The sequence below is a fragment of the Echinops telfairi genome, unplaced genomic scaffold (assembly GCF_000313985.2).
Source record: "Echinops telfairi isolate 266 unplaced genomic scaffold, ASM31398v2 ScPeMD7_7462;HRSCAF=8500, whole genome shotgun sequence".
NCBI lineage: Eukaryota > Metazoa > Chordata > Mammalia > Afrosoricida > Tenrecidae > Echinops > Echinops telfairi.
This window is the reverse complement of record NW_022111362.1, coordinates 2,875,245-2,887,141: the sequence shown is the minus strand read 5'-3', so window position 1 is coordinate 2,887,141 and position 11,897 is coordinate 2,875,245. Positions and strand designations below refer to the sequence as shown.

General features: G+C 54.1%; 1 protein-coding gene across 4 annotated transcripts in view; it reads left to right on the top strand.

Annotated features, from left to right (window-relative positions):
* ZMIZ1 (zinc finger MIZ-type containing 1) overlaps positions 1 to 11,897 on the top strand; it is a 256,585-nt gene that overhangs the window by 95,459 nt on the left and 149,229 nt on the right. For 3 of the 4 annotated variants that reach the window (XM_004715301.2, XM_045283536.1, XM_045283539.1), the window contains exons 3-4: positions 5,221 to 5,303; positions 6,307 to 6,423. The gene's annotated coding sequence lies outside the window, so the exon portion shown is untranslated. The remainder of the gene's footprint in view (positions 1 to 5,220; positions 5,304 to 6,306; positions 6,424 to 11,897) is intronic. The other variant, XM_045283537.1, reaches the window with a different exon arrangement.

The following is an 11,897-nucleotide window of genomic DNA, read 5'->3' as shown; positions in this document are numbered from 1 at the left end:
AAGGCCTGGTGACAGGAGTCCTGATCTACAAGCTCAGGTGACATCAGCTTGGCTCCCTGCTCAAACTATCCACATTGGTACCATCCACCTCTCCCCCTGCTACCTCCACCCTCCAGAGGCCTGTGGGTAGGTCACTGGACTGATGTCTAGCGCTACAAAATCAGGCTGGAGCGCCCCCAGTGGGTGAACAGCTGGAGGGGCAATTCAAGGCTGTCCTATCCTTCTGGCCAGTAGGAGCTGGCCCCCACCTAGGCCCCAGGCCCCAGTCTGGCTGTAGTCCTGAGTCTGGACTCATCTCCCAGTCTGGTGAGGTCAGGGAACATGCATCCCAGGAATGTGGGAGGTCTGGACAACCATCAGGGTAAATATTTGCGTTCCTCTTGGACCCGGCTCCTTCCCGCCTGGGTGGGGCGAGGGAAAGTGTCCCTGGGTGGATCTTGGAGGGGGGCAGGACTCCAATTGCCCCAGAGACTCCCTGCCCCTCTGTGGGACCAGAAATGACTCCAGCCCTAGAGCCCTCTGTTATTTGGCCCATCGGTAAAATGGAGTTAGGAACCCAGCTGACCCCAAGGCACCAAGCACTTATGTGGCATGAACTGGTTCAGGAGAGTTCAGCAGTGGAGCAGTCAGCTGGACAGGTGGGGTGAGGACTCGCAGTTCCCTGCTTGGCCACTTAGGATCCTGAGCAAAGACCCCTTTCTCACACTTCTAGTTGCCCGTTGCTGGCCGCTGTGACACTGTGTCTGTATACCTCATGTTTTACTAAACCTTCCCATCACAGGGACAAGGGATCTCTTGTGTGTGGCATCAGGATGACCCCCTACCCGAGCAGACCATCCTAAGGCCCCTCCCCCAGCGTAAGTCAGTGCCATAGCTGTTGTCTGCAAGATCAGCCTTGAGTCTCCTCTCGTTGGCAAATGGCCGGAGAAGCAAGTAGACAAAAATAAAACAACAAAGGCCAAGCTCAGTGCCATGCCGTTGAGGACACGCTGATTGCTGGTAGCCCATGTGTCATAAAGCAGACTAGAACTCTAGGGTTTTCTGGCTACAATCTTTTCTTATTATTACTATTACTGTTGTAATGATTTTTTAACAACTTTTTTTGTGAATTTGGTGAAGATTACAGAGCAGATCAGTATTCCACTTCACAATTCACTTAATCATGTGACACATTGGGTTACATCGTGTAGACTGCAGTCCCCTTAAAGTAATGTTACTAAGCCCCCTTCTTCCCTGTCTCCATTCCTTCTCCTTTTCGAAGCCATCCGCACTGTGTCCTTGGCTAGATGCTGCTCTTCTGCTCCCACGTGGTGGATTATTCGGAGGTGGGTATACCGCCGTATCGTTAACTCTTCTTCATACTCCTGTTCTTTGGCTGAAAATTGATCCTTGGGGGTGAGTTCTGTTGCAGACCTGAAGGGTGGCTAAGATTCATAGTCTTGGAGCCTCCTCCAGTCTCTGGACAACCAATAAACCTGATGGCTTTTATGGTTTTGACTTCTTTCCCACGCTTTTCTCCCAGTCCAGCCAGGACTTTCTAAGGTGATCCCTTTCAGAGCAGTTGTAGTGGGAGTTGGGCACCATCTAGTTCTTCTGGCTGCAGAGTGGTGGAGAGTGGGGTTGACACAGTCCATTCATTAGTGCAGTGGACTAATTGCTTCCATGCGTCTTCCGTTTTCGTCACTCTTCTTTCCTCCAAGCAAGGAGAGACCAACAGTTGCACCTTAAATGGCCACTCTTGAACCTTTCAGACCCCAGCAGGATGTAGGTAGACCATTGTTTTTGCAGACTGTTGTTATTTGACTACAGTCTTTGCAGAAGCAAAGCATCAGGCCTTTCTTCCTCAGTGACAATGGAAGGATTGGAACCCCTAACTTTTTGGTTAGTAGCCAAGAGCTTACACCCCCCAGAGACCTCAGAAGGGTACCTAGTTCTTATTTAAAGAGGAGATTGGGGCAGGGAGTGGGGTCGCTCAGAGAGGCCAGTGACTTGCTCAAGTGGCAAACCAGGGATTCAAACAGAGCTCTAAGCAAGCTTGCCCTTTGACAGCAACTGGGCTCCTTGTGAAGGGTGTCCAGTCTGGTGTCAGGGGGGGTCCAGATGCCCAGGCTCTCTGGCCCTGGGAAGGGCTACTGAGCATCTCCTGTGACTAGAGGAGTTTAGGCTCCCTGATGGCTGCCCTGTAGGATAAGCAGGAAGACCACTTCTCACAGTCCTCCCTGTCCATAGCTCTGTGTTAGCTGTGTGACCTTAGGAAGTTACAGAACCTCCCTGCTCTACATGGGAAAGTGGCAGAGTTGAGTTTTCTACCTCATGGGGTTTCACTGAGAGTTAAAGAAATATCTCATGCATGGTGGCACAGTGGGTTAAGCATTGGGTTGTGCACCTTGAAGGTCGATAGCTTGAATACACCAGTCACTCTGAGGGAGGACAAATGGGGCAGTCTGCTCCGCTAAAGATTTATAGCCTCAGAAACTCTAGGTAGCAGGTCTACCCTGTCCTGGAAGGTCACTCTGAGTCAGACAGAGGGCTTGGTGTGGCTTTTGTGGACACCATATATTAAAGGTCCTTGCTCCCTCCCACTTTGCAGGTGTGGAGTCCAATGCAGATTCAGGAAAGAGGACTCAGCCCCTGGCTGGGACCTGAGTTCAAATGTAGGTACCTCCACTTAATTGTGTGTCCTGGGCAGGGCTCCTCACCTCTCTGGCTCTGCAGCTTCACTTTGGGAGCTAGACAATGCTCACCAAGTGTGCAAGGGCTTTCTGGTTCCGATTTCTGTCTCAACTACCAGAATAATTATTTTCTCCTTGTCAGCAGTCTGTGGCCAGCTTGCCTTGGGGAAAGGCATGAGCTGTCCAGTTCTGCCCCCACCACTACCCTGCTGTGTGAAGCAGAAGATGGGGCAGTCACTGCCCCACTGAGGGTCTCAGTCTCTTCTGTGAATGAGACACTCCAAATCAGTGAACCCAAGGAAGGCAGAGTTTGGGGGCTACAGGAAACCAGAAGCAAAGGGCGAGAGTGCAGGCCCATTCTCTGGCCCATGACTGAGTTGGGCTGCAGACAGGGCTCTGGAGCTTAGCACCTGTCCTTGAAATGTACAGGAAGTCTCAGCTGACGATCATGGAAGGCTAACCATAGTCCAGTACCATGTGCATTGTCTGATGAGTTCTGCATGGGAGTGAGACCCACTCAAAGTCTCCATTTACAAAGGAGAAAATGGAGATTCCAGGCAAACAAAAAACTTGCCCAGGGCCACCCCTTGGTCAGAGGGTAAGGCCAGAATTTGAACCAGTTCATTTTAATTACAGAGCCCACATTTTAATGGTCTCTTACTGAAGCCTGTCTCTCACTCAGGAGCCCCTGCCCACTGCCCATAAGAAACGGGACTCTCCCCCATGTCCATGGTACGCACACAACCTCCCGTCACTTGTGGCCACAAGCCCCACTCTACCGCCCTGCCTACTGGGGCAGGAGTGGGGGATCGTAGCAACTCTCCCTCACTTTTGAGCAAATGTCCCTCACCAGTGGGGCTCAAACTTGAGGCTCTGACGCTCTTAGCCTGCCGTGAGACTCTGAGGGGGACTCTGAGGGGACCCTGAGAAGCACACCACCAAGGCCACCAGACTGACCCTTCTGGATTTCCACAGGAGGTCCATGGGGCTAGGGGCCTGTTGGTGTGACATTGAAGTGATGGGCTAGCTGGACCCCGCCGAACAGTAATCATCATGCCCCAAGCCCATGCCAAAAGAGAACATCTTTTCTTCCTCCCTCCCCTCCTCTCCACGCCCCAGTGCACCCATAGCCTCCACCACTGCCCCTCCACCCCTGCCCTCCAGCATGTACTCTGAGCTCTGCAGTCTCCTGCCTGCACCTCACCTCCTGTCTGCCTCCTCTCCCCTCCCTCTCAAGCCCTTCTCCCCACAGCAGCCTTGGGGCTCTCTCTACTGGGAGCAGGGTGCTGCCTGTCAGCAGTTTAAATCCTCCAGATGATTTTAACCCCAGCCTGAGGCCTCACACAATCCTTCTCTCTCCCTGCCTTGCTTGCTGCACCCAACACACCAACCTACTCCCCCCCCCCCCCCCCCCCCCCCCCCCCCCCCCCCCCCCCCCACACACACACACATATTGTGCTGGCTTTTCCTCTCTTGGAGTCTTTTCATGGTCTGTTCCCTCTGGCTGAATGCTTTTCCCTGCATTTTGGTCTCCTTCAACTTCATTTCCCCAGAAAGAACCCCCTCAATCTGCAGCCTGCTCTGTGTTCCTTGTATGCATTCACTCTGGCCAGCGCCACTTTTCGTTATGCATTTTTCAAGTCCTTGCTTGTTGTTTTAGTCCCCCAGGGGTTGGGGCCACTATCCTGTTTACAGCGCAGGATGCTGTAAATATTGATTGACAAAATCATAAAAGAGACTAGGCTTGCTGGTCAGATCGAAGCTGGTGGAGCCCCTCAGACTGTAGCCCTTGGTTATCTTAGTCATCCCATGGCTCAGTTGTCAGCCAATCAATAGGTCTTTGGGAGGCATCGTACCACTAGGAAGTACACACACCTTAAAATAACCAACCATCAAGGGGTCAGCAGTTACGCAAGAAGGGAAGCTCAGGAGAGTCAAGAAAGGGGAGGAGTAGAGGGAAGCGATGAAAGAAGTGATGTTACCTTATGGGAATTGCAGTCAATGACAGGGGGAAATGTGGACCAATTGTTGAATAGACTGGAGTTGGCACTGTAAACCTTTATCTAATTCACAGCAAAAAAGTTTAATGATATTAGTACTAATTCAATGTTTGTTGCGTGAAGGTTGAGTACAATTGAATCAGTTCTAACCAGCGTTGACCCCATAGTTGTCAGAGAAGAACTGTACTCCATATTGTTTTCAGTGTCTGCTTGTTCAGACGTGGGACACCAGGCCAGTCTTCCCAGGTGCCTCTGAGTAGACTGCAGGTTAGCAGCCAGGTGTGTAAACCGTTCGCACCACCCAGGGGTCCTTTGTTACCCTACTTCCTAGAACTCTCCCGGCAACCCTAAGAGAGACCATGGGTCCACTGAAGCCCAGAGGAGCTCAGAGTGTGCCCCTGGTCACTCAGTAACATGAGTTATCAGGAGACACCCCGTTGTGCCCCTTTCTTGGTCCATCCATCACATAGCGATGACACAGTTGTGCTGGGCAGAAGGTTCTGGCAGCGTGGGCCGTGGCAGCCACTAACTGCCTCTTTCCATTGCAGGAGGATGACACTGAAGTGAGGCCAAGAGGGCCGTGAGCTGCTGACTGCCCACGTCGGACACTGGTGCTTCACGGATCCCTGAGGTAGGCGGCGAGGGGCTGGGCTGTGGAAGTGGGTGGCTAGGCTCCGGTGCTTGAGGCAGGGGTGGGTGTGTGGGAGGGAAGGTACCAGCCATGGAGCACCATGCGCCAGACTTGGACTCCAGGCCTTGGGTGGATTGGGCCCAAGGCAGTCCCCACTGGCACTTCTTATGTTCCTCACACTTCACACCCAGGGGCTTCTCCTCTGCAGCCTGGCCTTTCTCTGCAGTGGCTGCTGGGGGTGGGTTTTGGGGACCACGGGCGAAGGCCAGATTGGCTTTTACACCTGCCTCCGGCCCACCTGCGGTGTGGGGCTCCTGCACTGAGAACTGGGCCAGCTCCTCCGGAAGGGGCCAGGGTGAGGACAGAGTCCTTTCCCCTGGACTCTGAGCTGTGACTGCCCCACCCACTGCTCCCCCGCAAGCCCACATGCAGGGACCGTCTAGGCTCGGAGTCAGATGGCCTGCTTCAAACCCTCGCCCTGGTCCCTGCTCCTTGTGACCTGAGGTGATTCGTCCGTGCCTCATTTGCCCATCTGTACAATAAACCAGACCAAATCACTGCCGTCGGGGCTGACTCGCCGCCGAGACTGCCTGGGTTTCCAAGACCGTGACTATTTACAGGATGGAAAGCCCAGTCTTTCTCCCACGGAGCTGCTGGTGGTTTTGAACTGCCAACCATGCAAAACACAGCCCAATGGGTAACCGCCACGCCAATTCCATTGCCCATCCCACTCCCCCAAAGTTGTGTTAGGGGGTGCACCGACAGCACCTAGTACACCTCCAGCACTCAGGAGCTGTCAGCCGCCCTCACCCTTCCTCCTCCCTCACACGTCCACTCTGACCCTTCCCACCCCTGAAGGCCTGCCAGGGCCAGAATGGGCAGGTGCCAGTCCAAACCCAGGAGCCAGCTGATAGCCAGCTGAGTCAGGACGGAGGGGAAGCCATAGGGCAGGCACCTGGCTCACTCAGAAACGAGCTCACCGGGACCCTGCATTCTCTGCCAGGTCCCTCAAGCACAGCACTCCGGAGCCAGAGGGTGGCCCCCAAGGCTGGCGCCTGCCCCTCCCACTGGGGCCTGCCAGGAATTCGATAAGGCCCGAGAACCTACTACGAATTGTGAGGTAACCTTTGCAATTCTCCTTCACGGTGGGTTCTCTCTTTGGATGTTTTTCAAGGTAATTCATTCCCTTTCCAGAAAGTGCCAGTGGCGGAGCATTAGGCAGCTGGTAATTAATCATAGGAGCAGCTTGGAGTTTATTCTTTTTTTAAAAGAAGAAGAAGAAGAAGTGAGGAACAGGAAGCCTCGGGGGAGGAGGACAGGCAAGCACTCTGAGCGGGTGAGGGTGGTCATCAGGGTGGCCACCGTGTCCGGAAAAGGCCAGGGTGAGGACGGCTACAGGCGCCTTCGCCTCTCGTCCTCAGCCGACAGGATCAAGGCGCAGGGTGTCAGAGCCCACCGCGGCCTGTGTGGGACTCTGGCCTTGGCCCGGAGATACAGCCCCTGGGTTTGGACCTATCTGCCTCGTCCTGGCCCAGCTCTGTCCCCGTAACACGTGTTAAACCAGGAAGACGGTGACCAGGCCTTTACTCCCTCATCCCAGTGCCTGGCACGCCATCACTTCCAGTTCCTATTTGTTTTTAACTTGAGTGAGTTTCTTAGTGATCACTAGCCAGGGACTGGCACTGGTTATAGGACATTCCATCTAGTTGTGAAGTGACATTGGGGTGACGGGTCCATCCTGTCACATTCCAAGAAAATGAAAGGATGGTTTTGCCCATGAGCTATGACCAGCAGAGCTCGGAGCCCCCATTGACAACCCAGCCGTCTCCCTGACAGCCTCAAGGGAAACTTCTGGGAAGCCCGAGCTACCTGGAGACAAAAAGGCTGGTTGCACCCCAGAGAGGTAGTGTGCCCCTCCTCAATACTAAGTGTGTGCGCTAGGTCTGAGCTGCTCAGGATGCTCAGGGAGTGAATCGGGGAGTTCAGCCCCCCTGGGACTGGGAACCAGGTACATGCCCCAGAATGGAGACTGGGAAGACTGGACTAGCAGAAGACTGCCCTTTGCCAGACCCCAGGACCCCCGGGGAGGCTCTCGGAGACTGCTAAGGAAGGAGGATTGTCCGTGCACAACACCAACATGTTGGTGCTGCCCCCCTCAGCCTGCCCATGATGTGGCTCCAGGACAGCTCTTGGGCAGTGGGAAAAGCCAGGCTCCTGGCAGCATGGGGCAGTGGGGAGGGCTGAGAATCTGTGTTTAGGAATCAGGAGGGCAGGCCTAGATGTTCCCCGCTAATCATGGGCACGTGACTTTGGCAGCTCCCCCACCCCCACCCCCCTGGAGTGTGGACTAGGGTCGTGCAGGAGAGACTGCAGATGGGAATGTCTGCCTCCTCCTTGGGCCATCGGACTCAACAAGCCAGTTCTGAACTGGGGCTGAACAAAGCCCTGTCTCCCTCAAAGCCTCTCTCCCGTTGGCCTCTATATGTGCCTGGGTTACACACACACACAAACACACACACACCAAAAGTGTAGGGTGGGCAGTGTGGCCCTTCCTAAGCAAGTCCTCCGTGAGGCTCTGGGCTTCAGAAGGGAGTGGAAAAGAGAGAGGGTGTGTAACACCCTTGTGTCATGTGTACATGTGTGTGTATTCATAGTATTCGCAGGTGACTGTGTACACACCTGAATGTGCGCATGAACACATGTGTTTATGAGTGTACATGTGTCTGGGTTCTCTTGGCAGGGTGCTCTGTAGTTTAGACACTACTCTGCCTCTTCTTGTCCTTCCCTCTCTATGTGAGTGACGGGCCCTTCTCCACCTCTGTCCCCATTTGGCTGTGTGTATCCAGCCTCCCCTCTCTCTGCCCAGCCCTCTTGGGAGTCAGAAGGTGGCCCCCCACGCTGCAGCTCTCTCACACCCACAGCCCCACTTGGCTCAGCTATGGCATCGACTCTGCTACTCTTCCCTTGCCTTATCCTGTCCCCAGGCCTTGAGGCCTCCTTGGGGTTTATCCCTAAGTGATAACTCCTCCCCTTCGTCTCTCCTTTTCATCACAGACTGCCTTTGCCTGGTGGCCCAATCACAGGTCTGCTCTGTGTCCTCCCAGGGCTCAGTGGCTCCCCCTTTGCTTCTTTGTCCAGCTCGTGCCAGCAAACTACCCTCTCATTCTGCTCTCTGGAGATGTCCAAACAGAGACCTTGGTGGCTGCCACTGTGTGTGGCCAGAGGTCGGGTGGTGGTTCATTTCAACCTTGCAAATGCTTTTAGTAGGAGGCCAATCTCCCTGGTTCAGAAAGCCCAATGGAGGGCCTGGCTCTGTGGCTGCCCTACTGCCATCTTGCTGGCAGCAACGGGGGCAGAAGAGTGAGCCAGGCTTGTGTCCACAGACAGGAGCGCGCTAGGGCGGGAAGCTGGGAACCTGGCATTTCCCTCCTGCATTAATGAAATTCCTGCTATAATTAGAAGTGTGGTGTGTAGGAGCTGGCTGCCTCGTGGGAATGTGTGTGCTCATGAATAAATAAATTGTCCTCTCCCTCAGGGGAGAGAGAGCAGCAGGGGGCTCCTGGCTCGCAAGGTACCTCATGGGCCTGGCAGTGGAGGCCCTGTGCTCTCCCAGGTGGCCTCAGGGAGCCCCCGCACTCAGCCTTGGTCCCCAGGCACCCTGTCTTCCTGACAGTGCCTGCTGTGTGCCAGGCCAGCTCAGCATGACATCCAGGGCCTCTTTCATCTGGCCCCAGTCTTTCATAGCCACAGCCCCTACCAGCCTCTGCTCGTGCCCAGGTGCAACCCCCCAGCTGCTACTCCCCTTTCTAACACACTCTGCTTCCATGGCTGCCCCTTTGTCCCAGCAGCCCCTCCTGCCTTGAAGGCCCCCACCCTGTTGCCCCCTCTGCTGTTGCAGGGCAGTGGAGCCTTTTGAAGCCTGCCTCAAACAATGCCCTTCTGAGCCCCACCTCTCAGGGTCCCTGGCCATGTCTTCCCTCCCCTTTCTCTCCTGTCTGCTCCGTGAGACGCCTGAGTGGGGCAGCTAGAACAGATAATGGGGAGGTCTGTTGGTAGAGAAGTCTGTAAACTGGATCGCATTTCATTCCCATGCCCCCTAACTGCTGGGGTTGAGATTCGATCCATTTTGCAGGTGGATGCAGGCCAGGTCACACAGCGCAGAGGAGACATGAGCGGATGCAACCCCAGAGACAGCACAGCTAGCACTGCCGTTCCGACCATAGCAGGCTGGCCCTGGGTGGGAGTGCCCACACCTTCCTCTCAGCCCCTCTTGCCCCTAGCAGCATACCACCTATAACAAGCATCCCTTGAGCATGTAATGCCCAAGACCGAGAATTGCTTGAGCTCATGCCCCGCAGTTCTAGCATGGACTCTGGGCAGGCCAAGGTTTAAGAGGTTCTAGGGGCACAGAACACATATGGGCAGCTGGGGTATCCTGGGGCTCATGGCCTGCCCTTCAACTAGGGCAGCTCTGTCTTGTTCGCCTTGTTTATAATACCTTGGCATGAGCTTGTGTTTCAGGGGGTTTGAGGCCAAGCCTGGCCTGGCAGAGGGCAGCCACTTGCCCACTGGGGCCACCTATGTCTTTCAGACCATTCCAGAAGCAGCTGTGACTGCTGACATGTGGGTGGGCCCAGCCTGGGTTTATCTGCTTCCCTGGAAAGGGAAACCAGGGATTGGGGACCTTGCAGGTATATCAATCCAGGGACATCTAGCCCCAGCCCTTGAGCCGCTGACCTGCAGTCTTTCTTCCCAACCTGGGCCTGCACCGATGGGTTTGGGTTTTTGGTTTTTAACTTTCATAGCTTCCCCAAGACTTGGAAGTTGAAAATGAGCTTAAAGCAGAGCTACCCAATAGAAATGTAACACAGTGATAGATGTACTTTTCCATTTTTGAGCAGCCTCATTAAAATAAATAAAAAGAAACAGATGGGGTTAGTTGTGATAATATTCGATTTTGTTTAACCCTGTGTACTCGGTGTACTATCCTGTAACTACTCATCAGTAGGGAGATTTTTTTTTTAACATTTTATTAGGGGCTCATACAACTGTTATCCCAATCCATACACACATCAATTGTGTAAAGCGCATTTGTACATCGTTTCTCAAAACATTTTCTCTCCACTTAAACCCCCGACATTAGATCCTCATTTTTCCCCTCCCTCCCCACTCCCTCATGAGCCCTTGATAGTTTATAAATGGGTATTTTGTCATATCTTGCCCTGTCCAACGTCTCCAGTAGGGAGATTTATAATGAGATCCTTTGCATTCTTTCTTCATACCAAGTCCTTGAAATCTGAAATGTGTTCTACTTCATACTGTAGAATTTTAAGGGCGGCTCAGTCACCTTAGGTAGCTCCTGCACACTGTACAGAGCACCCCAGTTCCTTGCTTTGCAGATAGGGGAACTGAGGCCCGAGGAATTTGCTCTCCACAGGCCAGACCAGGCTACTGTACTGCACTACAGAGAAAGGCAGTGAGGCATCCGCATTGGTCATACAGATAAACTGAGGTAAGCAGGACCCTGGCTAGAGCCCCATGTGATCAATCCGGCCCCTCATCCAGCCTGCGGCTGCCCCAGCAAGGGAGGGCACCCTAGCTTCTGCTCCCCAACACAGCCGGACCAAGGAGCCCCGCGGGCGTCTGAGTGCCAACCCGCGGTTTCCCACAGGCTGGAGGATGCCAGAGCAGGGCTATCTTCAAAGTCAAGAGCGAGTTGCAGGGCCGTGAGTTGCAGGGCCTTGTCTGGTAGGAGCTTTTCCCTGCACTCGCCATCTGGAGGTGCTGGAAGGGTCCGCGTGGTTCTCAGGAGCCAGCCTGACTGACTCTCCCTTTGTCACCAAGCGTGCTCCCTCCATCTGCACTTTGCTGCCTACTCCCTTTACACTCCACCTCTCCTATTTGCCTCGGCCCAGGCAGTGGCAGGAAGTCACCAAGGCTCAGGTGTCAGGCTCCTCCCACAGCTGGGGACTGCAGAGGCTTTCTGTGCTGAGGGGACCCCTCCCCTCCCCTGTCCCCAGCTCCCTGCGATACAGCTGTGCAGCCATGTATCATCCCTCTCAAAGACAGCACAGTCTGTGGGGCGGGTCCCAGTAATTGTCTTCATTTTAGAGGTGAGGAAACTGAGGCAAAGGGAGGTTACGAAACAGCCAAAGGCTCTAGTCTCCAGGCTAGGCTTTCTTGTCATCTGACCTTGAACTTCAGCTCTAACTCCATTCCATGTTGCCTGTCCTCAGGAGTCCTCACCCATCCCCTCACAGCCCAGGAATGGCTTTTTAGATCCAATTAATGTCAATGCCATCGAGTCAATGCTGACTGATAGTAACCCCCTGTGGGTTTCCTGAGACTGCACCTGTTGGCGGAGTAGAACTCCCAGTCTCTCGCCTATGGAGCTGCTGGGGGTTTTGAACTGCGACCATGCAGATTACAGCCCCTGATAAGGCGGGAGAAAATTACGCCGCACCCCGCCCCTCCACCAAATCATTTGGCATTTTCCTTGGTATTGACCTTGATCCCCCAGGACTTCTGATGCCTTCCCAGCTCCAAAGCAAACACAAATGCCCAATAGTTCAAGACTGGGCCCGTCCCTGAACT